Genomic DNA, 16,514 nt, shown 5'->3' on the forward strand with positions numbered 1-16,514 from the left:
TGGGATTTTTTTTAGTTTATTGAGAAAGTTAAACTGAAATAATTTGCCAAACCTGCCACACTCTGCATAATGTATTAAAAAGAGACACAAGAACAGAAAAATACTGAAAACAAAAAAATCTAGCAGACAGCTAATGATTCAGCTTCATTTTCTATTTTTATATAAGTCACAATGGAAATAATCTAGATCATCAAAATAACAAATACACAGAACTTACACTCAGCAAATATGTATGTGTATATATTTTTAGGATTACTACATCTAACCTGCGCACATCATAACTTACATTTGTAATTTCTGCAGAAAGTGACCAATGAGTTAAATTGATGAGATCTGATGGTGAGAAAAGGCGAGCAGAAAACAGTCAGTCAGCATGTGTGCAGCCGGTGGACGGTCCCTTGTTTCTGAGGATTCACAGCAGAGGGAGTCCACAGCAGTACACCAGACTCTTCACTATCAGCACTGTGTACAGCACACAGAGCAGCTTCACCCTGCACTGAGACTGGAAGGACACTGACAGACAGACAGACAGAGACATCAGAATATCATTAGTATACTTGGGACCTTCCAGGTGGGACGACATGAAGACGGGTCGGCTTCAAATGAATGAAAGCTCAAAGGTTCTTATTAAATACGATTCAGGGCCCGACCATACTTTTTAAGGGCCCTAAACAGAATCTGATTTTCTTCTTTAAAGTTGAGAGCTTCAATTAACTTTGTAATTCACAACTAACTACAATTAAACGATTAAAGCCCCTTAAGGATCAAACAGAAAGTCCATATTTAAAAAGAAACAGGTTATTATGAGTTTGAAGTCGGACTAGTTGATTTTTACATGCAGCCCTAACTGCAGCAGAACATTGGAGCTGTCTATGCAGAGAGGCAGCAGGTGATCTTACAGTCAGCTTGCTGCAGAGCTGCCAGGTCTGCTGGCTCTCTCTCTGGAGGACAGGAGGCCACCGGAACCTCTGAAACAGAAAAGGAGTCAGAAAGAAATGTCAGTCCTCTGCTCCTCTGCTCTCTTTGACAGCATCTCCACATGAAGCTGAATCTCTGCTGAACACAGTCACCAAGCCTTCATTACCTTGTTCTGTTTGGGCCTTCACTTCCCCCCCTCGTGCTGGACGTAGCAGCGGTATTTATACGTGGAGAGAGCGTCCCGATCAATCACTCTGATGGCGGCGGTGCGTCCCGACTCTCTGAGCTCCAGCTGCACCTCCTCAGCAGGTGCCTGCTCCTCCTCAGCAGGTGCCTGCTCCTCCAGAGACTCGTTCACCTTTCGTCTTTTCCAGGAGAAGCGGACCAGAGGAGGAAACATGTTTGAGGCCACACACAGCAGGGAGCTCTTCCCCTCATGGTGGGCTCTGGATGCTGCTGGGTACACGCTCACCACGGGCTTCACTACCGGTTATCTGAAGTTTGACAGCAGCAACAAGCAGCACAGACACACATTCACACAGTCAACAGCAGCTTCCAGCACTGCATTCAGTCTGATCCTGGAAACTACATGGACTCTGATCACTGAGCTCCTCATCAATACAGCACACAGTTCACTACATGGACTGGATTCACCTTCAATCACACACGTCATGTATAATAATAATAATATATATAATATGTTATATGAGGAAAGAAAAGAATTTTACTTATTTAGCAGTTCTACATGTGCTGGATTCTTATAATATAATATGAAATATCCCCTTTAAAAACTTAATGTTTTATATATTAGGGTTAATAAACATATTTTAATAAAGGTATTTTTTACGTTCACATTAAATTAGTTATACTTTTACATTTACTTAGACATTATATATCATATACTTTATTTTAACGGCAAAAAAATCTAATTGTTGCATCAGTAATTTCATAAAGTTTTAAAATTAAAAAAATTGTATATAAAACACAATTTACATATATGTTCAGATACATGATCGAAAGTCTGATGAAACAACAATACTGTAATCTAAGTACATTTTAATGTAACATAATATCAAACATTACATAAGAATCAAAACTACTGTTTACATGTTAGGGTAAAAATACATATTACACCAAATTACATATTTACTTCACATAAAATAATTTCAAGTCAAGTCACGTACATTATTTATCATTTCTGAACTTTAACCACTCAACAACTAATCAATGCATCAATAATGTCTTTGTTTAATATGTTAAATGTGAATAAAGACAGCTTTATAATATTAAATAAGATTCACTATTGACTGATTACTTTTTAATATAATGTGATGTTAAAAAGAACCTGATACATCATTTTTACTACCATATACTTTTGAAAACATGTTTTATAATTTAAATCATAAAGCATCACAAACTATTTGTATTTACATTAAAAGTATAAAATGCAAATATATTTGTGTGAGCGACTTTGTATCACTCTATTTCACATATATAAATACATAAATTATAGTTATTGCAATATTATCAGTATCTGACTGTCGTGATGAAATTTTATCATTTAAAATGAATAAATTATCCTGTACAACATATTTATAGTAAAATGTCTTTTCAAAAACAATAGACTGCGCTGACTCACTGAGAGGATCAAATACTGTATATTTACAACTTTGTCAATATCTTACTTTTTCCATATGAATCAGTTTTGCTGGTGCAGAAATAAAGAATAACTTCAGTTGTGCAGTGAGATTTAAACATCTTTTCAGCAATTATGAACCTTTTTATGTAACAATAGCTGCACGGCTGCAAGAACTCTACTAATTATGAACAAACTAATATTTGAAGCCTGAAGCAGCAGAAACTCATAAAAACACATTTGAACTTGTTCAATAAAACAACTGAAGGAAAATGTTTATTCTTACCTGTTACATACAGTTTAGTTCCAGAGCCAAAGATCCAGTAGAGTTTGCTCCACAGTGAAACAGAGTAATACAAAAACCTGTCAGCTGCTGAATGTGTCAGCTGAGGTGAACGAGTCCAGATGATGAACCAGGATCATATTTCAGCTGCATGATGTGTTTCTCTAATGTTCATATCAACATGACTGTCTCTTCTTTTATTGTCTTTTTAGACACACTAGCAGTGTTGCTCTGTGCATGCTGATGTCTGCTGGTCCAGATGGACTGGACCTGGACCAAAGGATGGATGGATTGACATTGTTGTTCAGACATTCTTGGTCCCCAGAGGATTCACTTCATTAATTCACTTGATTCTGACTCTTCAGAAGAAGATGCAGATGTCCAGGCCCAGACTTCCTCTTCTGTGCTCTTGTCATTGTTTACAGTCCGATAAGCAATCTGAGAGCCCATCAGCTGTCATCTGATATAAAAGCTAATCTGAAGTTAAATATTCATCAGATGATAGCCGATGGTTTCTGCCTTATTTGCTCTCCACACGGACTGTTGACCTGCATGCAACCAAAACCAGCTCAGATTTGATTGGTCAATACTATTCGGACTACAAACAGAAACCACAACACATTCATATGCAGATATCTGTTTACAGAGATTATTTCTGATCTGTATCAAGACTTTAAGGATAGACGGTGCTGTATGCTGTACAGATTGTAAAGCCCTTGTTAGCCGGTGTTAGCATCAAATGCCAACACCGAATCTGAAGGAGAACATCTGGTGGTCCCTTTTATGTTTCTTTCTTCCCCCCAGTGCCTGTAGGTTTCTCTATTAGGTCTTCTTTCACCTACAACTGATCTATCTGATGTTTAGACTCCAATGCTTCGTCATATTGGAATCTCTCACTATCCATGAGTGGTTCTCTGATCTGTGGAGCCAGTGAGTTCTTGTAAATATTCTTGTAAGATTCCCAGAGAACACTGATATCTGCCAGCCTGACGCCTGAGCTACTGTCTCTAACTAATCAGTCTAAGTACATGTGAGAAACACCTAAAGCTAGAATGTCAGAAAACACTTATGGGGTCAGCTAAATTACTCTAAGCTAGAGCTGTCTTACTTTTCCCTGTCACATCAACAAACCCCTTAAGAAATATTCTCCACACGTGGCTATGCATAGGCTACAGCGTACCTAAGGAGGAGATTCGACAAAAAACTATACACTGAGCTTTGTGAGGGAAATGAGGAACAGGTGAGCAGGTGGGCGGGGAGGTCAGGTGATGGGAATGAGGACAGAGAGGCAGAATGGAGAAACACAACTGAGTCAGACACTGTGACCCCCCTCCAGTTAATCTGTTCATGTTTGTGTTATTAAGATATTAAGATACACTTTGGTGTGGGTTTGAGTAAGAAGCACTCGTGTTTTGCTCTGAAGTGTTGGCTGTAATTTTTGCCAGCTTGCTGTGTACCGAGCATTTATTCTGTGGAAATAGTGCAGGATAAAACTTTAGCTCTATTTCGTTTTACCCTTATATTAACTTAGATTTATTTTTATGTTCATAATATTTTTATTTAACTTCACAGACATCTTAATATTAAAAACATTTGTATTGTTTTTAGATCATTTTTTTGCACTGAATGTTTTTTGGTATAAAGTTGACTTTGCACTACCTCGTTCCCCTTCGAGGGAACTCGAACTGCGTCGGTGACGACACTATGGGAACGCCTCTGGGCGTGGCAGGGCTGAAACCATGAGTGAAACTACTCCGATCCTATCGGCGTTGCTAGAACGGTAGCGTGTGACGGCGTAACTGGAGGCGTATATAAGCACGCCGGCACACCGGACACATTAGCTTTATTCTATTCGGCAACCACGAGAGGAAATTTCTTACCTGGAAGGAAGTCTGGCAGAGGAGATGGCTGGTGAGCAGTTCAGGCAGTGTGTTTCCCATGCCCGCGTCAACATCACGGCTGGGGACACTCGTGCCCTGTGTGCGTCTTGTCTGGGGATGCCGCACGCCCAGGCAGCTCTCGAGGGGGCCGCTTGTGGCCATTGCGAGGCCCTGCCCCTGAGGGCGCTGAGGTCCCGTGCGGCTCTTTTCTCCGAAGACGGCCGGATGCGCTCTCCCCGTGGCTCGGGCCCGGCGGTCGCTGAGTCGGCGCGGCGGCTTCGGTCATGGGGCTCCCAGCGTGACGTCTCCGAGTGCATCGGGACTGCCGAGGCTTTTTCCCGTTCCTCGTCTGCTCGTCTGACAGAGAAGCTACAAAAAGAAATTTAACTCAGTGACACTGACGTTCCTTTTGGTGAAGCTGAAGTTGTTGGTGGGTAAAAAAACAAACTTTGATGCGATGCTTGTGCACCGGAGGAAAGGGGTCACCAGAGCTCCACCGCCTTCACAACCAATCTGCAGAAAGGGGCCTCCCTCCTGATCAGTGACGACGATGAAGGGGGACATGCCGACGCCCTGGATGACCCAGGTGTGATGATTAGGTGTAATTCCACATTGTACCAAACGGTGTCAGTAGTGGTTTGTGGGAACAAGGGATTGATGTTTTAGGTACAGGGAGGCAGCAGAGGAAGTTGTTGTTGACTGGCTAGCACGAGGAATAAAGAAACCCATAGAGTTTGCACAAGAGTGGTCACAGTTTATTTTCATGAAGAATAATGAACAAAACATGGTACCAGGAGTAAAACCAGAACGAGGTGCACTGTGAACAGCGACATGGATTCGTTAAAGCCACCGGAGACTTTGAAACTAACGGGGAATGTCGACAGCAATTGGCGCACCTTCAAGCAGCAATTTCAGCTGTAAATCATGGGTCTAGAGACGAAGTCTGATGCAAGGAAGGTAGCGTTACTGCTAACAATAGCAGGCCCTCAAGCCATAGAAGTGTGTAATACCTTCGTATACGACAGTGAAGATGACAAAGACAAACTTGATAAAGTGCTCGGAAAGTTTGATGCCCGCTGCTCTCCAAAAAAGAACGAGACATACGAGAGATATGTTTTTCGTTCCCGAGCGCCACCAAGGGGACAGGAAAGGTATAACACGCAAGTGTTTAAAACTCGGCTTACACTGACAGGATCGCTAAGTAGGCCTACCTACCACCATGTAACTGCATAAACGAAATTTTGCTGCCACGCTTACATCTAAATTGTCTCTTGAGTTTAAACCAGTAACCAGCAAGTTTACTGAGGACAGGTAATCAAGCTTTGTTACGTGTTATATAACCATTATAACCTTTTTCCATAGTGTTTAGCCTTGTTTTAATAGTCTTTATCCGAATGTTTAGAACTAAGTATTTTTCCAACATATTGTGGAGAGAGAGATTAAAGGGAAATACGCGCAACGTATCCCAAAAGAAAGTTAACACCTTTGGGGTGACTTCCCCTGAGACCCACTCCCAAATTGACGTCACCACTACCTAATGAAGTCAAATAAAAGGGCCTTGTTGTCTTCTGGCTCACCTCTTCTCTAAAAAACTCTCTTGAAACTAAACCTATACGCTCTCTTAACTTCCTTTACTTTTTGAAATTCCGATCTTTTTCCGTTTCGTACTTAAATTTTCTTCAGACGAGCTGAGAAAGCTACGACCCTGAATCCCAATTTTCTTAGCGGGAGATTTGATTTTTGATTTTTTGTTTGGAGCTGCCTGTTTAATCTCAGCAACATTAAACAGCCGATATTCCCGAGGCCTTGCGAACCTACGGCGAATGTGTGTTTATTTGATTTTGTTGTAGCAACCTCATCCGATCGTTGTTGAACAACTTTGGACCAGAAACTCAGAAGCCTTCATTTATGGCCTTGAATAAATGAAACCACGGCTCTGACGACAGAACCCTGAGTGGGCTCCGCTATAGCGACACCAAACGAACTGAGATCAGAGTAAAAGCCTTGGCTGACGGCCCGTTGCTGCAAGCGCTTCCCACAAAGGACTCCGGAACAAATCCACCGGTTTCGAACTCAACTCGAAAAAGCCACTGGGGTCGGGCCAGAACCGACTCCACGAGCCAACCGGCAGTCGAGCCTCGCTACGGGACCTGCGGCAACGGTAGGGTAAAACAAACCACCCTCTGTGACTCGTTGGTGTTCTCTAGTGGCTCCATCCACAGTCAATAAACCCTTAGATTAGTCAAACTAAATCTGCAACCTAATTTCGGTCATTCGTTCCCGCATACTCGTAGAATTCTCTCCCTCTACAATATAAACTGAAATCCAATCGAGCCTTACGTAGGCCACCCTGTTCATTACCTCCTGGGTGTCATATTGACTGTTGTCCCTGTAATAATACCACTATTGTACTCTCTTTAGTTAGTTAATCAATTCACCTTGAGCACAGTGATGTTGTGTGTGTGTTATTAAGAATCTAGAGTCCCTGTATAGAACTCACCCTCAGATTTGAGATTGACTGATTGACTAGAGTTTACGATTTCAGAATAACGGAACCAGTAACAACTAATGAATTACCGGAAATTTGTGTAATTCTCAGGCTTTACTCAAGGACCTAAAGCCTTGGGCGGACAAGCAAATCTTTAGGTGGTGCTCCTAGTTTCAAGTCATAAATTAATATTCCCGGAAATATTAATTTTCATAACTGTATTAAAATTATACGTAGCCATGAGATGAGAAGAGATGTTTTGTACCACATTCCAAACCACCCCTCACCCACATGTTATCTGTCCTTATGTGTAGTGTGATGTTCTGTGTTGTGTGTTGTTTTTTGTACTGGATGCCATAGAATGTCATTGCACTGTAAAACAAATTTACCTACGGGTATAAATAAAGTAAACAACAACAACAACAACAACATTGGTGCTAAGTAAGTGTCCTTATCTGATCATGCAGAGACCCCCTGTTTCTGCACCTCTCCAAAAAACACACAAATCAGGTCGAGTTTAATAAATGATAAAGCAACATATAAACTTCTACCTATAAAATACATCAGAGATCAATATAAGAAAACACAATACTAGTGGTTCCCCTGAGTAATACACAAATCATGCTATCATAATCTCTCAGCATGAACGGCAAAAGCTCAGAGAAACCCTGACAACTGCACCTGTATCGGCATTCTACGACCCGGCGAAGAGGATCAAAGTGTCGACAGACGCCTCAAAGAACGGGATTGGTGCAGTACTTTTACGAGCTGAAGGTGAGCACTGGAAACCAGTAGCCTATGCATCCAGATCCATGACAGAGACTGAGTGTAGATACGCTCAAATAGAAAAAGAATGCCTGGGACTTGTGTTTGGCCTGGAGCGGTTCCACAGCTACATTTATGACCTACCATCTTTCACGGTGGAAACAGACCATCGCCCGCTAGTCGCCATGGTCAAAAAGAATCTGAGCGAGATGTCGCCAAGGATTCAGCGTTTGATGATGAAAAAGCAGAGATATGACTTTGAGCTGATCTCCACCTGATAATTGCAGATTTGCAGAGGACGTTCAAGATCACGTGAACATGGTGTCTTCTGCACTTCCTGTGTCAGATGAAAAGTCCAGACAAATAGCTCATGAAACTTCAAAAGATACGGAGCTGCAGTGAGTCATTGAGAACATGATAAATGGATGGCCTGTGGGATCCTGTCCACAGTTCTACCACATCATTGTTATTCCAGAAAAGATGAGACAGGACATACTACACGGGATCCATGAAGGTCATCTTGGTGTCGAGAAATGCAAAAGACGGGCGAGAGACACAGTTTTCTGGCCTGGAATAAACAAGGACATTGAGAAACTAATAAGCAGATGTGACACGTCAAAAACACAGGAACAAGCAAACCAAAGAGCCTGTGGTGGTAACTGCAGGACCAACAGCGCCATGGCACACGGTTGGAATGCTAAATAAATAAATAGGGAAGTAGTGCAATGAATGTCTCAAATGTAGTGGAGTAAAACTTTTCTGTAAAAATCTACTCAATTAATAGAGTAAATGTAACTCTTTACTACCCACCTCTGTTTTCTTCTCTCCCCACCACATGTTAGAAACACAACGCAGAGTCCAAGGGGGACGCCTTGCTAATCCTGGACTTTGACTCCTTAAACCTGGCTCGGTCCCCGCTCCTAAACGCCTCCTCCTCTTCCAACCTCAGCTGTCTGAGTTTGGCTGTGAACCAGGGTTTGTCATTGTTCTAACTCACCCTGATGCGTGTTGGTACACAGCTGTCCTCACAGAAGCTGATGTAGGACTCACAGCATCAGGAAACTCATCCAGACTGTCGGTAGCAGTCCTGAATACATCCCAGTCAGTGCAGTCCAAACACGCCTGAAGGTCCTCTACAGCTTCACTGGTCCACTGCTTAGATGTCCTCACAGGTTTACAGAGCTTTAATATCTGTCTGTGTGCAGGAATCAGGTGGACCACGACGTGGTCAGAGTGACCCAGAGCAGCGCGGCGGACAAGGTGATAGACACTGCTGACTGTGGTGTAGCAGTGATCCAGAATGTTCTGGTCTCATTTAACAAACTGACTGTATTTGGGGAGTTCATGGCTGAGGTTTCCTTCCTTAAAGTCACCAAGAACAATAAAAAGGGAGTCCAGGTTAGTCGCTCTACTCGCAGTATCTGGTCGGCCAGCGTGCGCTGTGCGTCGTGCACGTTGGCCTGCGGTGGAATATAAACACCGAGCAGAAAGTAGGAAGCAAACTCGCAGGGAGAGTAAAACGGTTTACAGTGTGTCAGTAAATATTCCAGATAAAGTTTTCAGTGAGTTGATCAAAAATCAAGCCGTTAACTTTGAAGATGCTGAAGTGTTGGTGTAGAGAAACTGTTGTCCTGATGGTGGCGCTAGAGGAAAGGTCAGGAGGTCACCATAAATGTTAGGATTCATCCTCTGGGAAGCAGAAACATCCACAGGACATTTATGGAAACCTGGCAACAGAACCAGCGTCCTAATAAGCCGCTGCTAGAAGGGCAACATCCTGACCTGACATGTGTCCAAGATTTGGCTTTTAAAATGGAAGAAAGTGAAATGATCTGCTGAAATCTACTGAAAGCTGTTAAACAACAAGTGCTGCTGGAAGGGTTTTCATTCAGAGCAGATTAGTATTGTGAGGGAGGAATGGGCTTTATTCCAGCAGCAGAACAAAGAGGACGACTTTGATCTGCATCTGGAACATCTGGCTGGAAACTTTATCTATTATATATCATTTACTTTAAGGATTACTTCATAAAGTGAATCAGGATTATATTTTTATTTAGTTTCCTCTTTATCTTGTTTGCTCATTGTGCTTCTGTGCTGCTAGTTTGTCCTCACTGTGTGGAACAACAAGAAACCTGCTGGAATATCTGATCAAATAGAAATCAATAGAATATTAAAGAAATCCCTCAGCTCAGTATGTTTGTGACTCTGGCTGAGATGGAGGTGAAATATGTGAACCTGGGCTGTGGTTTACTGCTCTCTTCCTGTCACAAACACTGTTTGACATCTGCTGCTTTTTGTTCAGGCTGCACGGATCATTTCTCACTGTGGGCAACATACTTATAACAGGAGCAGTAGTAGGTGGCTGAATGAGAGATGGTAACTTTCTGGATCTGCAACTCACAGCCGTTCTGTTTTCTCACAGCTGAGAAATCATCTTTCTGAGGATGATCAAACCTGTTAGCTATGATACAACGACTCCTAGCAATCCGCATAATTCTTGTGAATGTTTCTGTGTCTTTCTTCTGGTACCAGTATACATCACTGCCATAGTCACACTCGTCAGTTCCTCGACAGCTGAAGGAAACAGTTTGACCAACTGTCCTGGTCCATGTTAAATCCTGAATCAGGTCTGCTGCCATGGCAACCAGCGCTGTAGAGACACAGACAGATAGATGAAGGTCAGTGTGACAGTGTTTGTTCCAGGTGGAGTTTGCTGGCTCCTGATTGGCTGGAAACACTCACCTGAACACAGACAGCACAGAGCAGCAGCTGGGAGGAAAAGCATTGTGTGCAGTGGTGTTTCCTCTGGTGAACCTGGGGAGAAGTGGCGCTCTGATGCAGCTGAGGCCAAACAAGGACGAGCTGTGAGATCAGACGAGGGCCGCGTGGTTTCTAACGGGTCCTCAGACCTCCCATCAGCCCCTGCGGCGGACAGATAAGGCTGCTGCTGCTGATTGACAGCTCAGCTGAAGCTGCTGTGTGGTTTTCTGCTGAGTCGGAGCTCATTCTGCTTTATTACAGTTCATCTCCTCTATTGAACTATTTCAAATCACTACAGCTACATTAGAAAGAAGGAAAACTACAAACTCGGCTGATTCTAACAGTGAAAATCATCAGTTCAAGGCAGGAACATGTAGTTGTGTCTCTCCAGTATAAAAAGTGGAACCAGCTTCTTGTTTTCATTGTGTGGTTCGTCACACTGAGACCTTCATTCTCCAAAATCCTGTTTGTGTTCAATCTTCAAATGTCTGTTGTTGAAAAAGAAGATGAAGGTTACTGTCAGCCAGCAGATTCATTTCTTACTGACACTATTTATCTTTCTGTTCTTCTCATTTTTTAACGTTGTTTCTAAATGCTTCTTGTTTCCCAGACTTCTCTGTTTCTCTGAACTGATTCACTGAGAAGTTTCTTCGTCTTGATTTGAATCTGACAGCAGATAAAAAATCTGGCTCACGATGATGCAGAAATACAAACAAACATTCCTGTTAGCACAAACACATTCAGGTTGGTGCTGAATTTAGTAACACAGACTGTTATCTGTTGTTTAACAGCTGGGATGAAAATACAAAAGTACAAACTGTGACTTTAACCCTTAAACGTCCCCTCACATTTCATCATTTCATTTCTACGACACATGAAACCTTTTCCACACACAGCATCACATCTTTATTTAGTGTTCTGTTGTTCAGTCTCTTCATTAAAGATACATGATGTTTCACTTTGTTATTCTTAATAGAAAGTAAAATGTTTCCCTCTGAATTGTAGTGGAGTAGAAATATAAAGTAGCAGAAAGTGGTAAAGTACCTCTAATGTGTACTTCAGTCCAGTACTTGAGTAAATGTCCACGGTTACTTTGAACCGCTGTCTGTATGTGTGCAATATCAAATGTCACTAGATCACTAAACTTAAACAGCAAAGATGAAGTGGAGGAAATAATCAGCAGGTTGATCCAGAATGAAAAGAATCATCAGCTGCAGTCTGATACTAAACAGTTCAGAATGAGCTGCAGCTCAACAACTACAGCAGCAACATCCTGCTGCACATTAATGAGGAGGAAGAAGAATCTGAGGAGAGAATATATAATAGTACAACAGACACAGTTAATCTTGTTATTAATGACAAACACAAGTTTTCCTGCTGTCACGTGTCAAAATGTCTCCATAAAAAAGTTCTGCATGCTGTCAGGATTATAACTGTCACACTGCTGCCCTCTAGTGTCTGCAACAACACACTGCGTCTCCACCTGATACTACTACTACTGCTATTAATACTAATACTGCTGCGACTACTGTACTGCTGTTACTGTGTAGAACAAATCCTTCACACTGCTGCCCTCTAGTGTCTGCAACAACACACTGCGTCTCCACCTCATACTACTACTTTTTCACACACTCAACATTTCTCCTGTTTTAGCTTCTCTGCATTGGCTTCCTGTAAAGTCCAGAATAGAATTTAAAATCCTTCTACTTACCTACAAAGCTCTTAATGATCAGGCACCATTTTATCTTAAACTACCAGCAATTTCCCCCAATTTCCAGGACAAAGACCTAAAATAACACACCCTAAAAGAATCAGGAATAACTCCTCAACCATTCGGCTTGGTGCATAATAAGTGAAGATATTTATGTCACCAAAAATCAAATACAAGCTAGCGCACACTGATATGACTTTACTGCATTTATTGTGAGTGAAGTAGTATACTTTGTGCTTCCACGTCGTTTAAAGACAGACACAATGCTTGGTTCAGGTGCTCATATGTTGGGACCTCCATACTGGTCCGTAGAGTGGCGTGGCAATCAGGGGCAGGGGAGCCTCCCGCAGCGTTTCCAACCACGGGCAATAAAACACGAAATTCCCTGTGCACAGCAACAATATTTATTTTTAATATTTATGTTACCATTACAGACTAAATAAAGGAAAATATGAGATTTCCATCCTCGCCTTGTATAAAATCTATATTTTACCATTTATCACCATCAAAACCTCCTCCTGCAGGTTATAATGCAACTGAATATCTCCTGCTACACCTGGACTACAGCTGGAACTGTAAATTTGATGAAGAAACTCAAATACACAATTTATAAAATTATACCCAGGAGGTGTTCATGTTAGTATTATAGATCTACTGTTTACATGTTTCTGTCCACACAAACGTTACAAATAACATCAAGTTCTTAAAACATTGAAATATTGATCAATACAATGACTAGTGATCAATATTGCTTGGACCAAAGAACCCCTTTGCTACCGCAGCCCTTTCATTCGATGTAACTACCACGAGTCAGCGATACTGTAACACTCTGGATGTCAAAGCCAGGAGGGAAACGTCAGAGGTCAGAGTGCATTATATATGGTGCCTTTCTCATTTCCCAAAGTGCCTCCTTGCTCCTCGAGGTGCATTTTAGGAACTGAGATGTTCTTCAAGATGCACTGAGATCAATTTCCAGGTCACAGGCTGGAGCATCGAGGAGGCCCTCGGTCTGTTCAGACATGTTTTTACTTATTTATCAGGGTTGATGAACCTGAATTAATCCAGTGTTCATATTTAGATGCAAATTAGCACATATTTCATTAGATACTGCCTCATTTGCTTATTTAGACATAATATTTTCTACCCTATTCACTTCACGCAGTGTCTCGCCTTAAACAAATGAGCTGATTATTTGTTTGTAAACCATCTGTTTTTTTCATGTAGTTTGGTTTTTATTCCACCTTAAATTTACTTTTATTCTTAAATATTTGTAGCGCTGCTGACTTAGTGCTGCTGCCTGTTTTATTTAGTATTTTCTTTGTAAATAAAATGTTAAAAACACGCCTGTCGCTGTTGAGAAAAGTCCAAGATGATGTCATCTAAACACTTGTTTTGTCCAATCAAACTTCAAACTTCGATGGATCAGGCTTAGTTGCCATCACACGCCCTCAGTATGGCACTTGAGTCACATGATAACAGGTGGTTGTCTTCAGGTGGTAACATCTGTCTCTGTTCACAGACGCTCTCTGGGTTGAACCGCTGTGGTTTGATCCAGTGAATAGTCAGGAGCGAGAGGCGCTGAATAAACGGGGACTACAAAAACACTACAGACGACATTTGTTCTTGTGAAAGTCGGACTGAATCAAATATTATTGTGATTGTGATGAGATTTGTGTGTCCTGGCCTGCTGCAGCATCATCGGCTCTCTGGGCCAGTGTGAGATGGTCAAGAAGGAGTGAGGTTGGATTAATGGACTTTGGAACCTCAGGCCCCAACTCGTCCCTTTCCGTAACTGTCGTCAGCAGGAAAACACGTTCCGCCTCGCTTTTAGGAGGTTGAGGAGGTAAATTTGTGTCTCCTCCCCTGTCAGAACGCACAACCTCATAATCCATGTGGCCCACTCGCCGTGTGACTGCCAGGGGTTCTACCACCTGGTGAGTAATTTAGAGGTGGAATAATACAAGCACCTTATCTCCAGATGCAAACTGGCTTAACCTAGTTCCTCTGCTGTAGAGACGCTGCGGACGCCCTGAGCAAATTCTCCCATGACGACCGGCCTAATGTGTGGAGCTTTGCTCTGATGTTTTCTTTCTGGAAATTACAACCTGAAAGTCGTGAACTCTGACCCTGCACATTTTCTCAAAAGGAGACATTAACAGAAGCAGAGAGTTTTGGCGGTTGTGCTTCTACCATGAGTAAGTCGGCTGCAGAGTAAATGCTTTCTTTTTTGTCTCTTCACGATCAGGACTCAGCACAGGCTGTTTCATACTGAAGAATAAAGCGGAGACCCTGAAGCGGTCGATCAGCTCGTCCACATCTGTGAAGTTAATGGAACATTATCATATGATTTGAATGTGTTATTATAGATTAAACATGTTTTATCAGTTCATAAATAAAGTGCATCTGTTCTGTCTGCATATGTAGAACCAAGGGAGTCTCATGCGGCCTTTGTGATGAAGGTGAACAACCTGAACAACTTGTGTCCGAGAAGGAGAAGGAAGAAGTCAACATTATCAAGGGTCCAGTTCATTATACCAAAAATAAAGAAAACATATTTCCGCTCTCGGTTACTGTATCAAAAAACAAGAGAACCGGTTTATACCAGTAAATATATGAAAATACAAGCCAGGAGTTATAGAGCAGCTGTAACATTATCAGAATCATCAGAATCAGAACACTTTATTGATCCCAGAGGGGAAATTCTTTGTTTCAGATACTCGCATGGCTCAAAGAAATAGATATAATATTAATCATGAAAGCACAATATCAGGATAACATTAGAAGAAACACCAAACAAACTGGGAACCAAGGGAAAATTGTTAGCAACCGTAGTTGAATACATTTTTAATATTGTGCATTTATTCACGTACACAGCAAGAGTCCCGTTTAAAGAGCGCATTGTTGGTGCAGCACAGTTACTTAGATAGTTTAACCTCAGTCATTTCTGTGTGTGCAGAGTTGTTACTGTCAGCACTGATTTTAATTTGGTTTCCACTCTAAAGGCTGTTGTTTGAGTGAAATGTTTCCCTTCTCTACCAGCAGGTGGCAGCACGAGTGTATTTAAAGGTTTGACTGGTTTGTGTGTTCAACTGTTTTTAAACCTGGTTATTGATCCAGATCTATTTAATGCTGTTAATTTCATTTGTTGTTTGATGTTTGTGGTTTATTTGCAACCTGGTTATTTAAAGTATACTTTGTTTTTATATATCTTTTCACAACCATAAAAATAAGTATATGATTCCCAGCAATCTTTTTCTTCTTTAAACATGTTTCCATGTTATTGTTGTTTGAAGAAGTGTGTCTATATTAAGAGTTTTTTTCACCACTTCACAACCCTTTGCTACACACAGTGTCACACAGGACACATGCCAGTAAAAGACATTTCAACCAGTCACTGATGGAAACAACTAAAAACTGTACAGTAGGCCAATAGTTACAAGGATCAGTTTTTGTTCTCATGACTTTCCCTTCACGTCATTCAGTGAGGCTGCCGCATCTTTTCCAGGTTTCTCCAGGTAGGCTCCAGGTGATTGTCTCCAATACTTTACAGGTTTGTTGTGCTGTGAGATGAAACATAAATCAAATCGGTATCTTTAAGGTTTGTTCAAATAGGCGATGGGCCGAGGCCAAGTATCTGCTTTAGTTGTTAGTTGAGCAGACATATCCTGCCTTTCTCCTCCTCTTGAGGGTCTTAGGGTCAGACCCACCTCCTCCACCTCCACATCCACACATAGTCAATATTGAAACAATAGTGTATTCTACCCTACAACACGTCTAAAGACTGAAATGTGACACTAATAAGACAAATTACTGCAAATGCATAAAACTACATCAACACAAGCACTCCAAGTTTATGTGCCGTGTCACACGATGACCTTCACATTCCTCACAGCTGCAGTCTTCTTTGCAGGGGCCCCTTGCAATCACCTTATTCTACTTTTATCAACGGAAAGCCTGTACAATCTGTCAAACACAACCCTGACCCCTCTTTTGAACTGCCTCCCACTACTCACTAAAATCAAGACCTACATTTTTATTTGTACATAAAAACATTACGTTTTTAAACAGGTAAG

General features: G+C 41.6%; 1 pseudogene; it reads right to left on the minus strand.

Moving 5' to 3' along the window:
• Positions 1-11,279, minus strand: LOC119902712 (annotated as a pseudogene).
• Positions 11,280-16,514: the final 5,235 nt, after the last annotated feature.

The sequence above is a fragment of the Micropterus salmoides genome, unplaced genomic scaffold (genome assembly GCF_014851395.1).
Source record: "Micropterus salmoides isolate LMB-PRFRI ecotype aquatic unplaced genomic scaffold, ASM1485139v1 Ms_hic_scaffold_14, whole genome shotgun sequence".
Classification (NCBI taxonomy): Eukaryota; Metazoa; Chordata; class Actinopteri; order Centrarchiformes; family Centrarchidae; genus Micropterus; species Micropterus salmoides.